This window comes from Elgaria multicarinata, chromosome 4, assembly GCF_023053635.1.
Source record: "Elgaria multicarinata webbii isolate HBS135686 ecotype San Diego chromosome 4, rElgMul1.1.pri, whole genome shotgun sequence".
Classification (NCBI taxonomy): Eukaryota; Metazoa; Chordata; class Lepidosauria; order Squamata; family Anguidae; genus Elgaria; species Elgaria multicarinata.
This window is the reverse complement of record NC_086174.1, coordinates 89,780,091-89,799,904: the sequence shown is the minus strand read 5'-3', so window position 1 is coordinate 89,799,904 and position 19,814 is coordinate 89,780,091. Positions and strand designations below refer to the sequence as shown.

The 19,814-nt window shown below is 43.4% G+C and overlaps 1 protein-coding gene across 1 annotated transcript in view; it reads left to right on the top strand.

Annotated features, from left to right (window-relative positions):
• The first annotated feature begins 1,209 nt into the window (after positions 1-1,209).
• Positions 1,210-19,814, top strand: part of LOC134397795 (dermatan-sulfate epimerase-like) — a 38,546-nt gene continuing 19,941 nt past the window's right edge. Inside the window, exon 1 of the mRNA XM_063124758.1 lies at positions 1,210-1,265. The gene's annotated coding sequence lies outside the window, so the exon portion shown is untranslated. The remainder of the gene's footprint in view (positions 1,266-19,814) is intronic.

Sequence of the window (19,814 nt, the reverse complement as noted above, 5' to 3'; positions counted from 1 at the left end):
GCACCGACTGAGAGTGATGTATAAATGGTGCCAGGCGCATGCTGCGCTGAAATGTCACCCATGCAGCAGGAACAGCCCTCCGGCTGCTCCGCTGGTGCTACCCCGATAGTGCGTTGTTGCACCTGGCAGCAGGGAACGAAAAGGATTCACTGCTGGGAGCCTGTGCTGGGAGCCATGCTTCAAAGAGGCCAGGAAGAGGGACCTGAAGGCTAATATCACCTCAGCCAGTGTCACCACAAAGCCCCACCAATGCTCATCCCCCCCTCACCTCCAAGCTCCCGCAGTCAGGCAAGCCAGACAAGGAGTAGGGCATCAGTGTTTACAATGTTTAATAAGTAAATGAATAAAAATGCCTTTTATGATTATTAAATAAATGTTTGACTTTGAAAAAATAAAGTTCTCTCGGTGCACACCCTAATGAAATGTGATGCCCACACGTGTGCTATGTACTGTTATTGCCTATTCTCACGAGCAGCAGAGCGGCTGATGGGTGGCTGCTTTCTCCTTCAAAATAAGAACACCATTGTTCGTTTATTTTCCAAAACGTATGCTTTACATAATACGCAGTTGGTCCCTAAATTCGGGGTATGTGGGGTGGGAGAGGACTGTCGCGTTTTCGTCCTCGCGTTATCACGTCCTTGTCGAACAACGAGCAATTCATCACCCCGGTCTTACGAGGTGCGCAACACCCTCTCGCGAAAGTTGCAGGCCTGCGGTGGCGGCGGCAGCGGCCCGTAGTTACAGTAAAGGAGCCCCCCTTTTTTTCTCTGGAGAGGGAGCTGGAGGAAAACCCTGGTCTCCGAAGGGCTGCGTGGAAGAAACACTCCAGCGCCCCCAAACACCCAGGCTCGCGCTCCGCTCCGTTGGCGGGAAAATAAGTTTCAAAGGAGACGCGAACTTGGAGCGTTGAGACTTGGGCGATGCCTGAACGCCGCGCAACGCCGAGAGGGAGGGAGGTGGGACTACTAAGGGGCTCCTCGCCTTTTTCCCTTCCCCAGCCGCCTTCTCCGGTGACGTTGTGGTCTCCTCCCTCTGGCGGAGCTCCGGCGCCTGCAAAAGCCCTTCTGCGCGGCCCCTGCCTCTTCCATCCGTCCACCCACCTCCCCGCCCGCCGGGCCATCCCAGCGAGCATCCATCGGCGTCGAGTGGCCAAGAATGGGTGCATGAGTACGGGACGCGGCGGCGGCTGCTCCCCTCACCCCGGCGGCTCGACCTCCTGCCGCCATGGAGTGAGTAGGGCTGCGCAAGAGCAGGCTGAGGGAGAGGTAAGGACGAGGGCGCGGGCTGGGAGGAGGGGGAGAACGACGACAGCTTCTTTTTCCATCCAGGCTTGGACGGCCAGCCAACTTTTCTCGGCCCTGTGCTTGGAGGTCGAGATTTGGGAGCACCGCTGGGTTTGGCAAAAAGGAAGCGGTGTGCTCCAGATGCCTGGAGGGCAGCGGGCTTCTTCGTGAGCGAGGGCAGCGCGTTCTGCAGATGCCCAGAAACACTTTCTATTGGCAGCGAGCCATGACGCAGGCGAGTGGTTTGGTAGGTGATGACCTGTGCAGTGGGGTTGCGCCCCGGATTCAAGCTCTCCTGGCGAGGAGTAGGGACTTGTGGGAACGTCAGAACTAGACCTGCAATCCCGTATTTCGTTACTTGGGAGAAAGTCTGGCTGAACTTACTTATGAGTAGGTCTTATGCCTGTTACTCGCATTGAGGTGAACGGGACTTACTCCCTGGTAAGTATACTTTAGATTGCAGTCTTAGACCATTTTCACACATGCCTTCAATAAGGTTGTAACTTAGACGAAAGTTTGGCCCGGGAGATGGGAGGGAGATCTAAACTGCTTCTGCGCAGGGTCTGTTTATTCAACTACTGGCCTCAGTAGTCTTGTTGATTGTAAGAAGAATGTAAGGAGCTGGGCCCTGCCTACATAGGCCATTGCAATTGATGCTCTGACTGGTTCACCTTTTGACTCTTCACTAAGTCTTGTCTGCCCAACAGACTCCCAAGAACAAAAATAAGAGCAAGAGCTTGGAGCTTACTGTGATGTTTAGAAGATGAGAAGGGGTGTGGTTTGTTTTTGAGAAAGGTTTAAGTTCTTGCTCTTGTTTTTCGGTAATGAGCCCACCACAAAGGACATGACTGCAGTGTAACTTACAGCCAGCATTTACACCACAAGCCTATGCATGTCTACTCCAAAGTAAATCTCACTGAGGTGAATGGGACTTACTTCCCAGTAAGTATGCTTTAAATTGCATTAGACCATTTTCACATACTTGGTGCTAAAAAACAAAATCTTTTTGATCCTCTGTTTGTGCCATATGTGAATGTTGTGGACAGAGCACAGAAAATAAAGGCTGCAAATGTACAACACTTACCTGGGAATAAGTTCCATTACATTCAGTTCCTTTGCATTCCTGAGTAGACATGCATAGGATTGCTGGGTAAATGTACAATCTAAATTTAGTCAGTGCAGGTGTTTTGCTCCTTGAATACCCTTGCAACCCAATTCCATTCCTTGGGAATAAGTATGGATTGCGACATCTCTAAGTTCCTGTAAGAGCTCTGAATTTGCATTGTGTCATCTCTAAGTTCATGTAAGAGGTGTGATTTTGCCTATAAAAATCTGTTGAGCCAGAGTCACCATTTATATGAGATGTTGGGGAAAGGCCCGGTAGGTCTAACCTGTTAGTGTGTTCACCCTTTGTTATTCTGAACTGTATTCTATTTATCTGAAATAGCTGTCATTTAGTAATAGTCACAGTCAACATCACAAATATAAACCATTGAAAATATATCTCATTGAAAAGGTAGCAGAAAGAATCTATAATTAACCACTCTTCAACAAGCCTAACTACATGAGGAAAGACCAATGAAACTATGGGTGAAACGGAGGGGGGGAACTAAGGCTGTAATCCTATATATGTTTACCTGGGAGTAAGGGCCATTGACAATAATGGGTTTTATTTTGAATAGACCTACATAGGATTGCACTGTTTAATCTTTTTTAAGTGGGACTTGAGCACATTCTTTATCTAGATGTTCCAAGGTCTCAGATTTTTCATTCACCATTTAAAGTGCCATTGATTAGCATATCTGCCATTGTAGAGACATTGGTGTACATGAATGAAAGGTAGGAATACAGGAATTCCAACCAGGCTCCCTCCAATTAATAAGGAAGGTATTACTTAGAAATGTGGATTTAAATGCCCAGTTATCAGTTTTTTAAGTCAGTAGCAATTGCAGGGTTGTTTATAATCACATTAAAACCTGTAATGTTTGTGTCACCTGTATTCTATCAGAAAAGCATTCTCTTCTCCCCCCCCCCCCCTTTCATTTATGGAAGTGTCTCTTTGGTCACTATGAACAGGTCAGTGTCCTATTCTAAAAGTTAGAAAAATGTGCCACGTTATGTTTTGGTGCTTTAATAACGGATTCTATTGCAATAATCCAGATTTGCAGAGATCTTAAGAAGGGGAGAGGGGGAAAGAATCCCTACTGTAAGTAGAGCAAAGGATAAAGGGGCATAATAGCACAAGCCACCATGCTCAGCTGGTGCTGATTTTTCCTCCCTACATTATGAGGTACTTCCAACTTGTTTCACATTGTGTGCAAACTACAGTGCAATTCTATGCATGTCTACTCAGAAGTAAGCATGATTGTATCCAATGAGACTTTCTCCCAGGTAAGTGGATGTAGGATTTCACCCTCAAACTACTCTTTAAAAAGTATTGATTGCCATTCATATGTCTGCCAATCTCTCATTTCTATTATCTTTCAAAATGAGAATTGAAAGGCTCAAAGAATTTCACTAAAATTTGGACACATTACAAACTAATAAAGCAAATCTCACGTTTATAAGTAAGTGCTTTTTTGTTTTCTGTTTAATTATCAAAAAAAATCTATAGTAATGAACCTTGAGGACAGCTTTGCATAATGCTAGATTATTGAGGCTTCAATCTGGTACTAAGCCCATCAACTCCATGGGATTTACTTCCATGTTTACCTGCATAGAATTTGCTCTATATAACAGATAGTGCCTTTGATTATAGGCATTGCTGTGTGATGCCCTGAATTTACTTTGCACTGAGGTCAAAAAACTGTCTTCGCAAGCATTCTTAGCCAAGCAATTTGAGCCTGTAAGCTCAGCATTACATTTCACAGTGTTTGTCAGTATTAAATCACACAAAGCACATGTGTATTAAAAAAAAAAAGAAGAAGTGTAGAGCTGGTTTTTCTCCCTGGGCATCATTAATTTGAGGCAGCTGAAAAGAACCAACCAATTTAGATCTTAAGATTTGAGCACTACTTAGCACTTTCCAGGTTGGCATTGAATACTACAGGAAAGAGCTCAGAGAGGAATGGAACCCTGGTGATAAAGGCATGAAGAAACAAGGCAGCCATTCAGCATTTGGGATCTAGTCCTAACAGTGTCAAGGCTTGTGGTATGGTCCTTGACAGGTAGGTGGGGCTTAATCTCTCTCTTTCCCTCCCCTTCTTTCTGGGGTCTTTTAGACTCAATAACTAAACTTCTTTGCTTCACAAGAGGATAGGTAAAATCCAGTTCTTGTGTGTAGAGAGAGATTATTAAAGCTATCAGTAACTCACCAAAATTGAAATCTGAGGATTGCTTTCTGCCGATTATATTTGTAGAATTGAGGCCAGTACAGAGAAAATTAAGCTTAAGGGATGTTAAGGCAATCCTAGAAATATTAACTAGGAAAAAAAGGCCCATTGCACCCTGTGGGAGTTACCTCTGATTGCTTTTGATGAGACTTAGGTGGGCCTAACATCCTGTGGATTGCTCTCATTATCCCAGTACAAAATTCTATTTGTACTCTGGTGAACGTACTTTGTAAATGTAGCTCTGGGAGCTCCACATGTGCATGGGACCTCGTACTCACAAGGAGTGTTGCTTCTCTGTGTGTTCAAATGAAACATTTCTGGAGAATACCAAAAAACGACAACACCTCAACTTCTGTTTTTACCTGGCACATTGTATTGCTGGTGGAGGGGATGGGTAAACTCAGGAAAACAATATTTTGTGAAGGAGCTCTGCACAAATTGAATAGAGTAAACCTGAAAACATTCATATTAGTTGTTTGTATTAAGTGTGTTTGATTCGATATGCTTGTATCTCATTTATTCCCAATGCTATTCATGTTCAGTCAGAAATATGTCCCACTTACCGTAATTGCAGCCTTAATGCAGCATAGTTCTTAAGATAATGAGCTCTGAGCAGGGCTGTTCTATGCTGTGTTCTGCCTTCTTCAGATGGAACTTTTCCTAAACTGTTTTGCCACTAATGAAAATACTCACATTCCAGACCCACTTCACAAGAGAGTCTCCTCACATCATTAGGTGAACCAACACCATACTAAATCAAATTCCTCAAAGCCTCGAATGCTTTCACTGTATAAACCAAACACCACCCAGTATTGGCATTATGTGCCTTTTTTTTTTACATTTTCCCCACCCCCTGTCTTTCCTGCATCACACAATGGGGTACAACTTCCACTAACCAGGCTTCCAAGTTACTGACAGCCTTAGGTAAGTGACTAATAATACAGTGGCACAATAAATTAAATTATCCTATATTCCCATACTAATCCAGCAGAATTTTTACCTAAGAACTAAATACGTTCTGGTATTGAGTATAAAAAATTGCATGCCTTATCAGCCCAATTTGCTCTCCCACTCCTCAATATTTGCTCTTGGTATTCCATCTATCTTGTTATTTTCACCCCATGTTTGCACTGCTAAATCTGTCAATGGGCAAGGAAAAACAACAACAAGCAGTTGGATTAGTGAAGGCTTCCACTGGAAATCCTGGAGTGGAGGTAAATCTAGACCTACACTGTTCTCCTTCATGCTGCATCAGTGAAAGGCGCTTAGAGCTACATCTGGTAATGATTCTTAATGGCAAGAGCTCTTCTCCACTCACAGTTTAAGAATACAGAATTGAGGCACATCCTTCTCTTTGAAAATAACCAGAGGAGTTGAAAGCCTACTGTTGATTTCTTAAAGCAGGATAACCATATTTGAGAGTGGGGTGTGGAATCCTGTGATTTAGCACAATAATTTATTTACTTCATGCTGGTTTTAAATTAAAACTAATAACCATGTATTCACTAGCAAGATTTTCCCAATTTGTGTTTACACACCTCAAAAGTTGTATAAAAACTGCCTCTATCACATATTGCTTGAAATCTTGCTTCAATATTGCTGACCTGCAAAAGTGAGAGTAAAGCAGTGATCGAATTGAGAATAGACTTTGATGTTGAATTCTGATATTTAAAATTAATTATTGTGAGTTTCTGAAATGTTGCCTACTGTGCTAATTATTTTGAGTACCTACATCGCTAATTATTGTTCGCTCCTACATCAAACTACTGTAACCATTTAGAACAATGAGGCAGTAGGAGTTGCAAAATCACCTCAGGAGTGTGGGCCACATGTTGTCCACTCCTGATTTAAACAGTATATGCTAAGTGAAGAAGTCATGATAAAAGAGGAAACAGGAGATGAGTGTTTGAGTCCATCCTGCGGAGATGCACACGTGAGCTTCTCAAGGAGGTGCACAGTTTGGGGTATCCTGAGAGCAAAAATAAATTTAGATGGGAAAAGGGAGTTCTAGTGGGATTAGCCACACAGACACAGGAACAGCCAGAAGGCAGGATAATGCTAGGACTCTAGTAATAATTCAGGGGCCAAGCCTATTTCATGTCTTCTTTCTGCCCACTTAGCCCCGTGTGGATCCAGCCACATGTATCAGTAGTTAATAAAGTTTTCTGTGGTGACTTAGTAGAAAGACAAAGGCTTAGAATACATGAAGTCCTAGGTTTGTTTCCTGGCTAGAGTTTCTCAGAAGAAAGGACTGAGAAGATATACATATTTCTGAGAGTTCCATGACTGGCAAATGAACCAATAGTCTTACTTGGGTAATTCCTTAACTCTTCCATGCTGCAGGATTTATTTATTATTGCATTTATACCCCACTTTTTTTCCTGCAAGGAACCCAAGGCAGTGTTCATAATCCTCTTCCTCCTCTCCACTTTATCCTCACAACAACAACCCTGTGAGGTGGGTTGGGCTAAGAGCCTGTGGCTGGCCCAAAGTCACCCTGTGGGTTTCCATGGCCAAGTGGAGACTAGAACCTGGAACTCCCGACTCCCAGTCCGACACTCTAGCCCCTACACCACACTGGATGAATTACTTAGCCACTCTTTCATGCCACTCGTCTTTTCCCCCTTCCCCATCTGCATTTGGTTGTCTGCTAATATGTGCTGATTATTGTCTCAGGACACCTTGTTATCAGTGACTCCTACCAGGGTTGTTTATTTCATTTATTTATTTAAAACATTTTTATAGCGCCACCTCACCATTTCCAGCATTGTGGTGCTTTACAACAGTACATAAAACAATTACCATTAAAAACCCTCAACCCACGTTAAAATTCAAACCACCCCTCCCCCAAACCCTTGTGTAAATGAAACCACCTTACACAGACTTTTGAAGCAATTGACAGTGGGAGCCTGTAGAAGCTGCCAGAGGGTGTTTGTGTCTGGAGTCCTGAAGGCAGGGTATCCATAAGATTCTGGGAGATGAGTGATACTCTGGCTTCATTTATTTTGTTTCCCCACTGCTATTAGGAGCGTATTTATGCAAAGTGTCCCCCAGTGTGTTCTTATTTCTCTAGATTGGAGCTGGGAATGTGTGCCCCTCCCAGTGAATTACAACTTCCATCAGCCCTAGCCAGCATACTCAATGGTGAGAGATACAGTCCAATACCATCTGGAGGGCTGCACATTCCCCATCCCTAGTGTAGACTGAAGTCAGAGTGGTGCAGTGTCATGTGACACAGCTTGGTATATAAGATCTGTGATGATGTGCTGTGATTGTCTGTAGAGTTGGTCAGAATGCCATTCCACTGGAGCCGAGAGTGGGGGACAGGGACAGAGGAAAATCACTTGGGCTCTTTCATTGCCTCTTCTTCTGCATATGTGGTATTACATGCTTTGGGGGATTGGAACTGACCCATGTGAGCACAGGGTATGACTAATTTCAACTTCTATCCTGCTATGCCACCAACGCTGCATAGTTCCATTAGCATAACAGTCAAGACAGTGGTAGTCTTTTGCTGGAATGTCAGCATGAATTTATTGCTGTGCTGGCACAACTTTTCCCCGTAAAGCAGGGGTGTACGACTTCATGCCCATGGGCCAAACCTGGCCCTCCAGGGTTTCTGGTTAGGCCACACTCTCTTCCATTGGCCACACTTCCTTCCCCAATTTGTGGTTTTCCAGCTTTTGTGGAGTTTTGTCCCCCATTCTAAGAGGTTGAAATGCCTCTCCTAAGGCCTAGTTATTGGCAGTAAAAACTTGAAGCTTAAATAGGCTGGTATTTTGGCCTCACACCTTTTGCCTTAGGTCCCACCCACCACTAGAATGCTGCTTCTAAGAGCTTTGCCAAAATTGAATTCAGCCCTCAAGCTGAAAGCGGTTCCTCATCCCTGCTGTAAAGCATTGTGCTCTGCTGGCACAAGTAGGATTTCAGAGCCATCCTATCTGACCCAGCATGTGTAACCCAGGAATAGAATTGTTCTCTCATCCTGTTTTTTTAGTTGTCAAAAGTCCATTTGACTAAGATCAATGATATTGACTACTATTCCTGATTGAAATCTACAGTAGGTACTTTTCTAGAAAAATAATAAGTGGTCTTTCTAAGCTTTTGATTTAATAGGTGGAGAATTTACATCTGCTTTTATCATAATCATAAACAGAAAAGGTTTAAAAAATGTGCCTGCAAAGATCTGTTTAAATTGTTCAAAATGGCAGGCAAATATCCAACAGCGAGTTATTGAGGAGGCTTTTAACATCATTTATAACCTTCTATGAAATAGTTGCACTTTAGAGGGTGGGGATAAAATTTTTCTAAGCTGACATCACCAATACAAAAAGCTATTATTTATGCCTTTATATTTCATTGGTGAACACTGTGTAGTTTGGCCCAGCTGAATATTGCATAACTGACTAGAAAGCACTTCGGTCAAAATATATCACTTAGAGTTGGCAAATCTCTTTTGTAGTGTCTGACTATTTGCAGCTAGGGTTTCTCCCCACCCACCCACCCAATAGTGGATGCCATTGTGCATTTGCTATATAACATGCATAGATAAAGTATAATGCAAGATTAGGGGAGGGTCTGAAAGAATTTATTTTACTTGGAGAGCAGTTCCACTATTAAAAATTATTTACTGATGGTGGGTGGGGGTGTATTTACATTAAAGGCATAGTGATGAAGATCCTGAAATTTCAGAATGTAGTGGGGAGACTTATTATTCCAGAAAAAGTAAGTGTAATAATTCTGTGTAATCAAAGGAATGTCTTTAACAATTAAAGTAATAAAGCAGTCTTAACTGATTTTCTGTGGACAATCATGGATGTAATTTTATAGCAAGGAAAAGAATGTGGGAAATCCATTGACACAGGGATTACTTAGAATTATTATTTTGTGAAGGCTGGTTAAGGAGAGCTAAACAGTATAATTGTTTTGGAGATATACAATAATTAGGCTTACATTGTGAGGCTGGTTGTGGTATTGCTCAGTGCTCTACACTTTGTTTCTATTCATAAGCCATAGGATAAATTTGCCTTATGTGCTTTCAGTAATCTTCCCAGCATTAAGAGTCTTCAAAAATGTGAGTCATCAAGTCCTCTTTCTGGCTCGGATCATGATTGCAATCAGGGTTGGGTCTCTTTGATTTTGTTCCCATCCCCGTTTTGTGCAAAATGGGACTGGGAACCTCTCTGGCACTTCTCCGTTATTTTTCTCATGTGCATAAATTGGGTTCCCCACTAGTACACATGAGGGAAATGGAATTGTTCCCCATGTCCGCAAATGGGACTTCCCATTAGTGCACATGGGAAAAAGAGAGATCCTTCATGCAATTTGCCTTTAAAAATCAAGCTGTGGGAAGGAACTTTGCCCCGAACTGGGGAAAATGTTTTTGGGGGGTGAAGGAAGTGCAAGGTGGGCAGAGGAGTGCCCAAGTGTGCAAACCCCTCTGTGGTGCTGGTCCACCCAGCATGAAGGTAACGGGTTTTAAGAGCCACTTTCCATTCCCGCAAACCTGGTGGTGGGGAGAGAAAGAGTCTTACACATCCATTTACCCAAGGGCTCCCCCTTTGTGCAACAGTGTGTCAGCACACTAGGGGGCTCCCCCAGTTGAGGATCCATTCCCCCCCACTGCAACTTCCTCCCCACATCAAAAGCATTCCCTCTCAGACCAGGTGAAAGATCCTTCGCCCAGACTGGGAGGAAATGCTTTTGGAGTGGGGTGTGGGGAGATTACAGGAGGCTGAGTGGATACCTAATTTGGGAAGCCTCCTAGGGTGCTGACACATCCCAGCAAGAAGGGGGAACCCAATATTAAGGGGGTGTTTTAAGACCCATTCTCCATCTCCCCAACTCCTTGGGGGAGAACAGAAAAGGGGTCTTACACACCCACCTACCCAAGGATTCCTCCATGCCAGGGTGGGTCAGCACCCTAGGGGGCTCCCCCAATTGGGGATCCACTCAGGGGGTTCTCGAATTCTTGCCAAGCCGCTCGCTGACCAATGCCCTTTACCCACAATGTGCGGACAAATGACATGTTAATCCATTGTAGCTAAATAACCTATTGGTTCCCAGGATGGCTTATTTGGGGGAAATAAGCCACTGTGGGTGGGGAAAAGCTCACAGACGACTCAGAAAAATGAAGCATTGTGAGTCAGCATGTTGTCTGAACCCAGTCTATGCCTCGTGGACTGATGTTGAGGGGTGGACTGATGTTGAGGGGCCCAAAGACACAACTTCCTATATGTCAATAGATTTTCCCCCTGGTTTAACCCCTTATAGATTGTATAGATTGATGGAGGTCTATCTACGCCTTCTCTTTAGTTTTAGTTTGCCTGTCACCAGACTTGACCTAAATGTGAATGATACAAGCAGCATTACCCAGTGTTACAATGTTTATTGAACAATGGCAACGATAGCTTGTAGAGGAGGATACCTTGTTCCCTCTGGCTCTCCACTCCACAGTTATCATGGTTTTGAGCGATGACACCCTTGGGGGTGCTGTGCAATATGGTGTTGGATTTCACAGGTCACAGCCCTGGTCTCAGGCTTTAGAAGCTTTCCTTAGCTGATACTCCTTGTGTGTGTGTATTTCTCACCACAACCAGCTGTGGGAATTTGCCAGACTAGCTTTTGCCTCGGTGCATCTCCAAGTGTTCATACTCGCATTCTCCATCTTCCCCTACCCTTCCCATCCTCTACCACCCCAAGGCCCTGGTCCTCTCCATGGCACTGCTGTCTCCTTCAATCCTTGCTATACTGCTCCAGCTTCTACTGCTCCAGCCCTTGATCTGCCACACAACATTTTAAATCACACCATACATTGTGATATATGGATGATCATATGTTCTCTTGAAGCAATCTATTTTTTCGATTCATTTTTTGACCAACTCTGCATGTGTAGACTGTGTTGGAAGTTTTGATTAGAGAATGAAGCACTGACAATAGGTTGCTTTTCTTTTTAGTCAAGTTGGCTCAATAATACACCAATTGGCATTTCCCCTCTTCTTGAAATGGACGTTTACCAGAAATTCTTAATTCATTGCAAAAGTGCAAAAGTAATGAGTATAGAAAATCCTCTTGTATTCTTTTGTGAAAAGTTTTGATCTGCTTTCTTTCCAGTCACAATCAATGTAGAACTTCAATCTGGAGGATGGAAATCCGTGTGTGTGTGTGTAAGTGTAAGAGAGAGAGATTATCTTTGTATTTTGCTTCTTTTCTTTATTTTTATTTTATTTTTATTGACAGAATTTGTTAAACAATGTGAGAAAAGTGATGGTTTGGACAATGGGAAAATGTGTTGGCTCAGCACTGTGAATATATTACTCTGCATATTATTTTCTTAGACATTAACTCTTTCTCTTGAGACTATTTGATTCCTTGTTTCACTTTTTGTAGCTAGTCCATAATCTAACTGGTCCATAAATTGGGAGGACAAGGATCAGTAATTGCAGGAGTAATTTCCTGTTCCCATTTGTAAGATCAGAAGGGATCTTAAACAGTCATCTAATTCTACTTAGTGACAGAAAGTACCATATCTAAAGTATCTCTGATAGAGGCCTAACCAGAGTTATCTTGATTACACAGCTTTTCGTAAGCAATTGGTGACTGAATTGTGCCATGCTAGAGAATGGCACTGCCTAGGCTTCTTCCCTTTTTGTCTGTCTGTCTTACATTGGGAAGGAATACACTTTCTGTCGAGGGATGATTATATTGTATAACTCAGTATTACTTTAAATGTGGAGGTACAGTATATTGAATTAAGAATATAACCGGTCATTTCAAAACTGAATGACTTGAATTAGTCTCTGGAGTTCATGCTCAGAATAATACTCCTAAATAATAAAAACACAATCCTTGGATTTCTCAAAGTACAGAGCACCAATGAATATATTGAACAATTCAGCACAGGGGTTCTAGCTGTTACAACTGGATGGGGGAAATATTCCTGTTTTTCCAGCATTGGACCCAATTCAGACCTTTCTTAGCTACAGAGGAATCACTATTTCCACACTTCACTGTAAAACAAGGCGATTCTTCGGGACAGAGGCAGAGATGAGATAGCATGTCATTTGGGGGCAGCACTGTTGCAACCTGTGCTGCTCCAGTGTTAACACAATAGTAAGCCTGCAGTAACTGGAAAAGTGAATGTATAGGGTTGGGCCCACTTTCCTAGCATAAAAAAAAATCGCTTAAATTACATCAGGAAAAAGCCTTCAGCATAACAGCCTAAATAGATCAGGTCAAAGTTAATGGAAGTGATATGCACCAGTTTTCATTCGAATTGCTCCTGTTGGAACACAAACTAAAACTTGGTGGATTGTAAACAATCTCAGAGATGCAGAGCCAGTGCTGAGTTTGAATAGTACTGGTAATTTTTCAGTATGGCTGCAACAGAAACAAAAAGAGTAATTCTTAGGAAACTTTATGCACCAAAAATGACAGGGTTACACATACATTACATGTATTCAGAACAATATACTATGCAAGGGAATGGCTCGTTCATTATATAATTTGTACAATGGGAAGATAAATGTTGCTGCTTTACAGTACTACTTTTACTGCAAGCATATTTTATTTAAACAATACAGATGATGACTGACACCCATTTGTTTGCTCGTAATGTACACCAATTGTTTCATTATTAGCACAGTTCTCTTCAGTGTCTTAAAATGCTTCACACAACCTTGTAACCATTCAATTATTTATGGGCATTGTTTTGCTTTTGGTCAATGTCAGCGACTGAAAATACCCATTGTAATTTATACACAGCAAAATTTCTATGGTCAAATTGCTCAGAATATCAATTTGGTTTTGGCAATATAAGAATATCATGTAAGTGAATTATTATGCTGCAGTTTTGTTTCGTTTTATAATATTTTTATTATTGTTTCAAAACATAACAAATACAAAATACACAAAGTAAGACAGATAAAACATAAAAACAAACAAACAAATTCATTCTTTAATACAGAAGATATTAAGAACTAATATACAATTGAAACCGGAATATTTCCTTTTGGGCTTAATGGACGATCAGATGAAAAGTGAATTATTATTCTGCAGTTTTGATGGTCAAAACTGAAAAAACAGGATGTTATTTTGGAAAAGGCTTCTTTGCATAATGTGAAATCTCCCTCTTGTAGTGAACTAAGATACAAAAGCAACAGTGGCTTTGGTGTGCTGTAAAAATGTGAAACTGAAATGGAACATATTGCTGAGCTTTTATGTACGCTCATCAAACTGTACAGGTTCATTGCCAACTTGATATACCTGTTCATAGTATATGGAGTAAGTTCTGAGTAACAAAATGTTTAAGACACACATTTTTAACTTGGGCTTTATTCTTTTGACATGGACACCTTTCAGAAATACTGGCCATCCCAGTCTTGACTAGCGTACGGTAGGACTGCTGTCCAGCCACTATCTTTGAATCATTTTTCAATCATGATATGCAAGTTCAAATACTAGAAAAACAGTTTCCATTGCTAAGATGTCACCAGAGCGACTTCTTAATATGCTGTACGTTTGATGGGATTTTTTTTCTTTTGAGGGAATTCCATTTGGCAGCCATTTTATTTATTTATTTTATTACAGGAATCACTGTAGTGATTCCTGTTGTAAAGGCCGATGAGTGAGTTGAGCATTCCACCATTATAATTTATTTAGCGGGTGGGGAAGGGGAACCTAGGACCCTAAAATGAAAAATATTTCAGGAATCTTTCTGAAACGCGGTACTGCCAGAAAGAAATGCTGGCTTTACATTCCCTGCACGTTTCAGGGAGATTCCTGAAATATTGAGGTCTGGGTGGGAGTTTAAAGTTGAAAAAACAGGGGAAAGCATGTCTGTCGCAATCTGCTTTGTTTCTTCCGGGGGTGGCGACTTTTTTTTTGCGCAGTTGTAGCGCAAAAGGGGAAGCCTCCCGGAGGAATCCATAATCAGGATTAAATTCCCCTATCCATCCGATTGATGGAATGGCCTTTCTTTTTTTAAAAGACGTTGCATCAATTTTTAATTAATTTTTTAAAATCCCATGTTTCTCAATGGGGAATCTGATAAGCTCACGCATGCGTGTGAGCTTCAGAATCCCCAGAGGGAAACGGAGAAGCAGGGAGAGCGCAGCCGGCTCTCATCCCCGACGGGTCAGGTAAGTGGGGTAAGGGAGCTTGCCTGGAGCCGCTGCTGCATTCGTGCAGCGGCGGGCCCAGGCGTAGCGGGGGGGGAAATCTGGGGGGGGAAGTCGCCCCCCACCCCCACCCCCGGTTTCACGTTCTCCGTAGGCTGCAGGCCCAGGTTTCAATTGAGCGCTCGGGCGCTCAGTTGAAACTCGGGCCTGCAGCCGACTTGGGCGGAGGGGGCGGAAGGAGAGGAGAGGGGGCCCCGCGTTGCTGGTGTGTGTGTGTGTGTGTGTGTGAGTGAGTGATTCCCTGGTCTCCGCTGCTGCCAACCGCGGCAGCAGCAGGAGGCTAGGGAATCACACACACACACACATACACACAAACACCAGCGGCTGCAGCCGACTTGGGCGGAGGGTGAGGGAAGGAGAGGAGAGGGGGACCCGCGTCGCTGGGGTGGGGGTACCTTCCGTAGCCTCGCCGCCACTCGAACTGCGGCGGCGGTGAGGCGAGGGAAGCGCTGGTGTGTGTGTGTGTGATTCCCCAGTCTCCGCTGCTGCCAACCGCGGCAGCAGCGGGAGGCTAGGGAATCAAACACACACACACACACACACACACAGAGCCTACTTGGGCGGAGGGGGGGAAGGAGAGGAGAGGACGTGCTTACCTCCTTCTTCAACGCAGGGTTGTTGGGAAATGTCGTTTTCAGCGTGAGAGGAACTGTCGCAATAGCTCTTTGCGACACTTCCTGTTATGGTGGAGACAAGTCTGAGACGAGGAAGGAGGTAAGCACGTCCTCTCCTCTCCTTCCCCCCCCTCCACCCAAGTAGGCTCGTGTGTGTGTGTTCCGACGGAGCCGGGCAAGGCAAAGGCAGAGCGGAGGAACCGGGAGGCTGCGAGTGGGGTGGGGGAGATGGAGTAGCCCAAGCCGCCGCCCCCCCCGACCTTACCTCGGTGGCACTTTCAGCGTGGCATTCCCAGCCATCACAGGGCGAGGCGATCTTCTGCAGCGGGGGAGAGGGAAAGGGACGCCCTCCAGCCGCCACTTCTTGAATCGCTACCCCCCCTGCCCTCACCGCCCGCATTTAATACCCCTCCTCCTTCCAAGCCCTTCTCTCTCGCTTGTGTTCCGAGAGAAACAATCCCCCCCCCCAGTATATGTCTTTTATTTCACACTAGCACAAAGAAAGAAAGAAAATCCTGTTCTTTGGAGCCAGAAGATCTGTTTTGTTCCTTTAATGTTAGAGTAGATCTTGGGGCATAGAATGCTTCAATGCCCCCTATAATTCTGCCAAATACTGAGCATATGCCCTGTTTCTATTTGTAGCAGTGTGGGTGCAGCCCAAAAATGCTGCAAAAGAATGTCAGGCTTTTTGATTCCTGTTACCAGGGATGAGGAACCTCAGGCCTTCCAGATGTCGTTGGACTACAACCCCCATCATCTCTAACCATTGGCCATGCTGGTGGAGGCTGATGGGAATTGTACTCAGACAAATATCTGGAGCGTCACAGGATCCCCAGCCCTGCCTTACAAACACAGCTGACTTGTGATCCCTGGAAGCCAGTGGGATTTTCTTCAGTGACTTGCAATGCAATCAAGACAGAATTGCAGACACTGAAACCTTTTTGGAATAGGATATATTCAATGTGTACTCCCCACTTAGAAGAGGTTAAAAAAAACAGAAAAGATGCCATGCAGAGAACTGTTTCCTTTGAAAAGCCATGCTGCAGCTGGATCTCCATTCTTGCAACTTAATTATCAGTTTCTCAACAGCAGAGGATGTTTCTGAAAGCTTGAAAACCCAGATTGTGACAGAACTATTAAGAAATGCAGTTTTAGACTCAAATCCAGGACCCAATAATAAACAGTTTAGTGTGACTGAAGCCACTGGGACATTACACACATGGAATAGGTGCAGGATTAGGGCAATATACCTAAGCCCTCACAGTATGTTTGAGGATGAACAATTTTCTAAATTCAGTGCTAAAGTGCTGCTCTCTATATTAAACAGCAGTTACTTTACATAGCTGTTTCCAGCAATAATTATGGATAATACTCTTTCCTCCTTGTCTATCTGGTGCAGCTGTTTCACCTTCAGTATCACAGGATGTTCACATGCAGGTACAAAATTCAGTTAGAGTACAAGTGTATTAAAATCACATGTGTATGCTAAGACTTTGAAATTACTACCCAAAATAAAACCCAGGGATCAGCCATGTGAACTGAATTTTTGTGCATTGGATTTTATGCGTATCTGCCCTATTTGAATGTTACACCCTTTGATAAACATCTGGTTGGATCAGTAATTGAGCATCATCGGTTCCAGCCCCAACTAAAATGTGAAAGTGAGATGTGCATCTTTGACAACTGGGGGCATGCATTGGGAATAGAGATGAATGAACCTGTCAGTTCCACTTTCTCCCACATTTTGTTTTACAAATTCTGAAGTTCTTTCTTTTGAGAATATGATAAACTTTGTGAATTTTGGAAAATCCCTATCAAAGAATAAATGAAATGAAATTCAATAGGTACAGCCATTACCAGCATGATGGGGATGATGTTGTACCTGCCTGCGATATAGCTGTTAAAGATGTGGAGCTTGTCAGAAAAAAAAAATTTCCAGGTGAAAATAACTGAACATTTTGGTAAATTCTTTCCAGAACCAAACTGAAATGAAATTCTCACCCATATCTAATTGAGAAACCCTGATTCTCTGGTGTTTGTTTGCTGATGGTTATAAATGCTTGTCTTTGCCCTGCTCCACATTTCATGTATTTATCAACAGAAACATGGGTGTAATCCAGTTGCCATTTAAAGTGGTTTCAATGCTCTAGCCATTGGGCCATAGGCCATAGCTGGACCTAAGGTTTATCCCTGGATCGTCCAGGGGTCAAACCTGTTCATTTAGGTGACACACAGGGGATCCAGTGCTCAGGCAGGGGCCAACCGTGGATGATCCCAGGATAAACCTTAGGTCTAGCTGTGGCCATAGTTTGATTTTTATAGACAAGTTGTCATTTTAAAAACCCTCTCTTCCTGGCTAATTCTTTCCAGTTTTATTTCTTCTTTAACATGGCCATCAAAAAGAAATTAGTGCTAATCCTACACAGTGAAAATGTGAAATAGACTGTTTAATTCAGTATAGGCATTTGCCGCTGTGTTAATCTTGAAGTGAACGATCCATGTTTTCCCTATCCAAATCAATTCAATCAGTGTCAAGAGGAAAGCCTTACAATGGAAAATGTGGAAGCAAAATTTAGTTAGCATAGATCTCCCTCCCTCCCTTTGTGAAGACTTCACTTTTCGATGTTTTGTCATTGCCTGTTGTAAATGATCCTTTCTTCATACAGTGACACCTCCGTTCATTTTAACAAAATATCCAATTCACATCTGCCTTAATGACTGAGCAGGAAATAATATAGCCTCAGTACTAAATGGACGTGGTATTGCTACCTACAACAATTCACTTCTGTTTGAGATGTTAGTTTCTTTGAGTGTTGAAGAGGGATTGCTTTTTCCATTCTAATACCTCCTCCAGCTCCTTTTCCTCTTTTCCTTCACGGATGCAGGGTACAATTTTTGCTAGGTGTTTCAGAAAAGCCTGTTTGTGTTGCTCACATATATCTTTGAAGTGTTGGATTTTCTTCTTGGTTTCAGGGAAGGTTTTGGCTGCGGGACTATTCAGGAGGTCATTGCACTGTGCATCTATTTCGAAGAGGCCCTCTATCTCATCTCTGATGCCATAATTTAGGACATCACTTATCTCATGGAAAGAGCTTGCATATGGCATTGGAGGGGTTTGGAGCCTTAATTTCTTTAGTGGATACAGGCGGACAGTTATGGGTACAGCCTTCTCGCTATGCTCACCCAGAAGTTTGGGGAACCTAGCATGAATTTTTGTAGGATCATGTAAAATATCTAGATCGTTTTCCAGAGGAAAATCTCCATAAAACCTATAGTTAAACATTTGGTTTTGTGGCTTTTCTTCATCATCCATTTTGAGAGCTGATTAAACTCTCAAAAAGATTTACAACTGTTAAAGATACAGGAGCCCTGTACTCCTTTTCATATGGTCACCAGAGGGGGGGGGGGGGAACGGGGGCTGGTGACTCTGATATCAGTGGGGCTATGAATCCGTGTCAAATTTCAGTTATAACCAAGCAGAAATCTAAAGTAGCTCTCCAAGGTGTGGACCCCATCCCCCAAATAGGTGCAGCACTTTGAAAAGCTCCTTTAGAGTTCTGGCTGAAACCCAGAGTGGATTCACCACCCCACTGACATCGGAGTCACAAGCCACTGCTGGATGTAGCATGTCTTGCTCCTGTAGGGTGACCGTACGGAAAGGAGGAGAGGGCTACTGTGTCTTTAACAGTTGCATAGAAAAGGGAATTTCAGCAGGTGTCATTTGTATATATGGAGACCCTGGTGAAATCTCCTCTTCATCACAACAGTGCAAGCTGCAGAAGCCCTGACCTCTTTTGTATCTGATTACTCTAGTATAGCTCTTGCAGCTTGCACTGTTGTGATGAAAAGGGAATTTCAGCAGGTGTCATTTGTATATATGGAGAACCTGGTGAAATCTCCTTTTCATCACAACAGTGAAAGCTGCAGGAGCCATACTACAGTAACTGCATTTAAAAGAGGAAAGGGATCGTTATCCTTTACAAAAAGCCATGAAATTCAATGAACAAAAAACCTACGGTTTATAAAACAACGTTAAGGCCGTACACTTTCCCACCAAGCACCAAAAAGCGGGGAAATTGGGAGTTAAGGCTCGCCAGCCTTAACGCCACATCCTCCCTAAGGAGGCAGAAAGTACCAGTAAAATTCTCATTCTGCCAAAGCAGATAAACCATGAGGACAGGATGGAGAATAGGATATGCAGAGGTGACTGTGGGGTTGTGGAAAACTGATGACGAACAACTTAGAGCCACCTACTTCTTTTTTTGTTTAGAGCAGCCCTTCCCCAACCTGGTGCCCTCCAAAGGTGTTGGACTGCGACGACGGAGCACGTAAGAAACCCCACCCCCTCCTGCCTGGCCCTGCTGCCACGTAAGCCCCAACCCACTTACGTGTTCCATCGTCACTGGG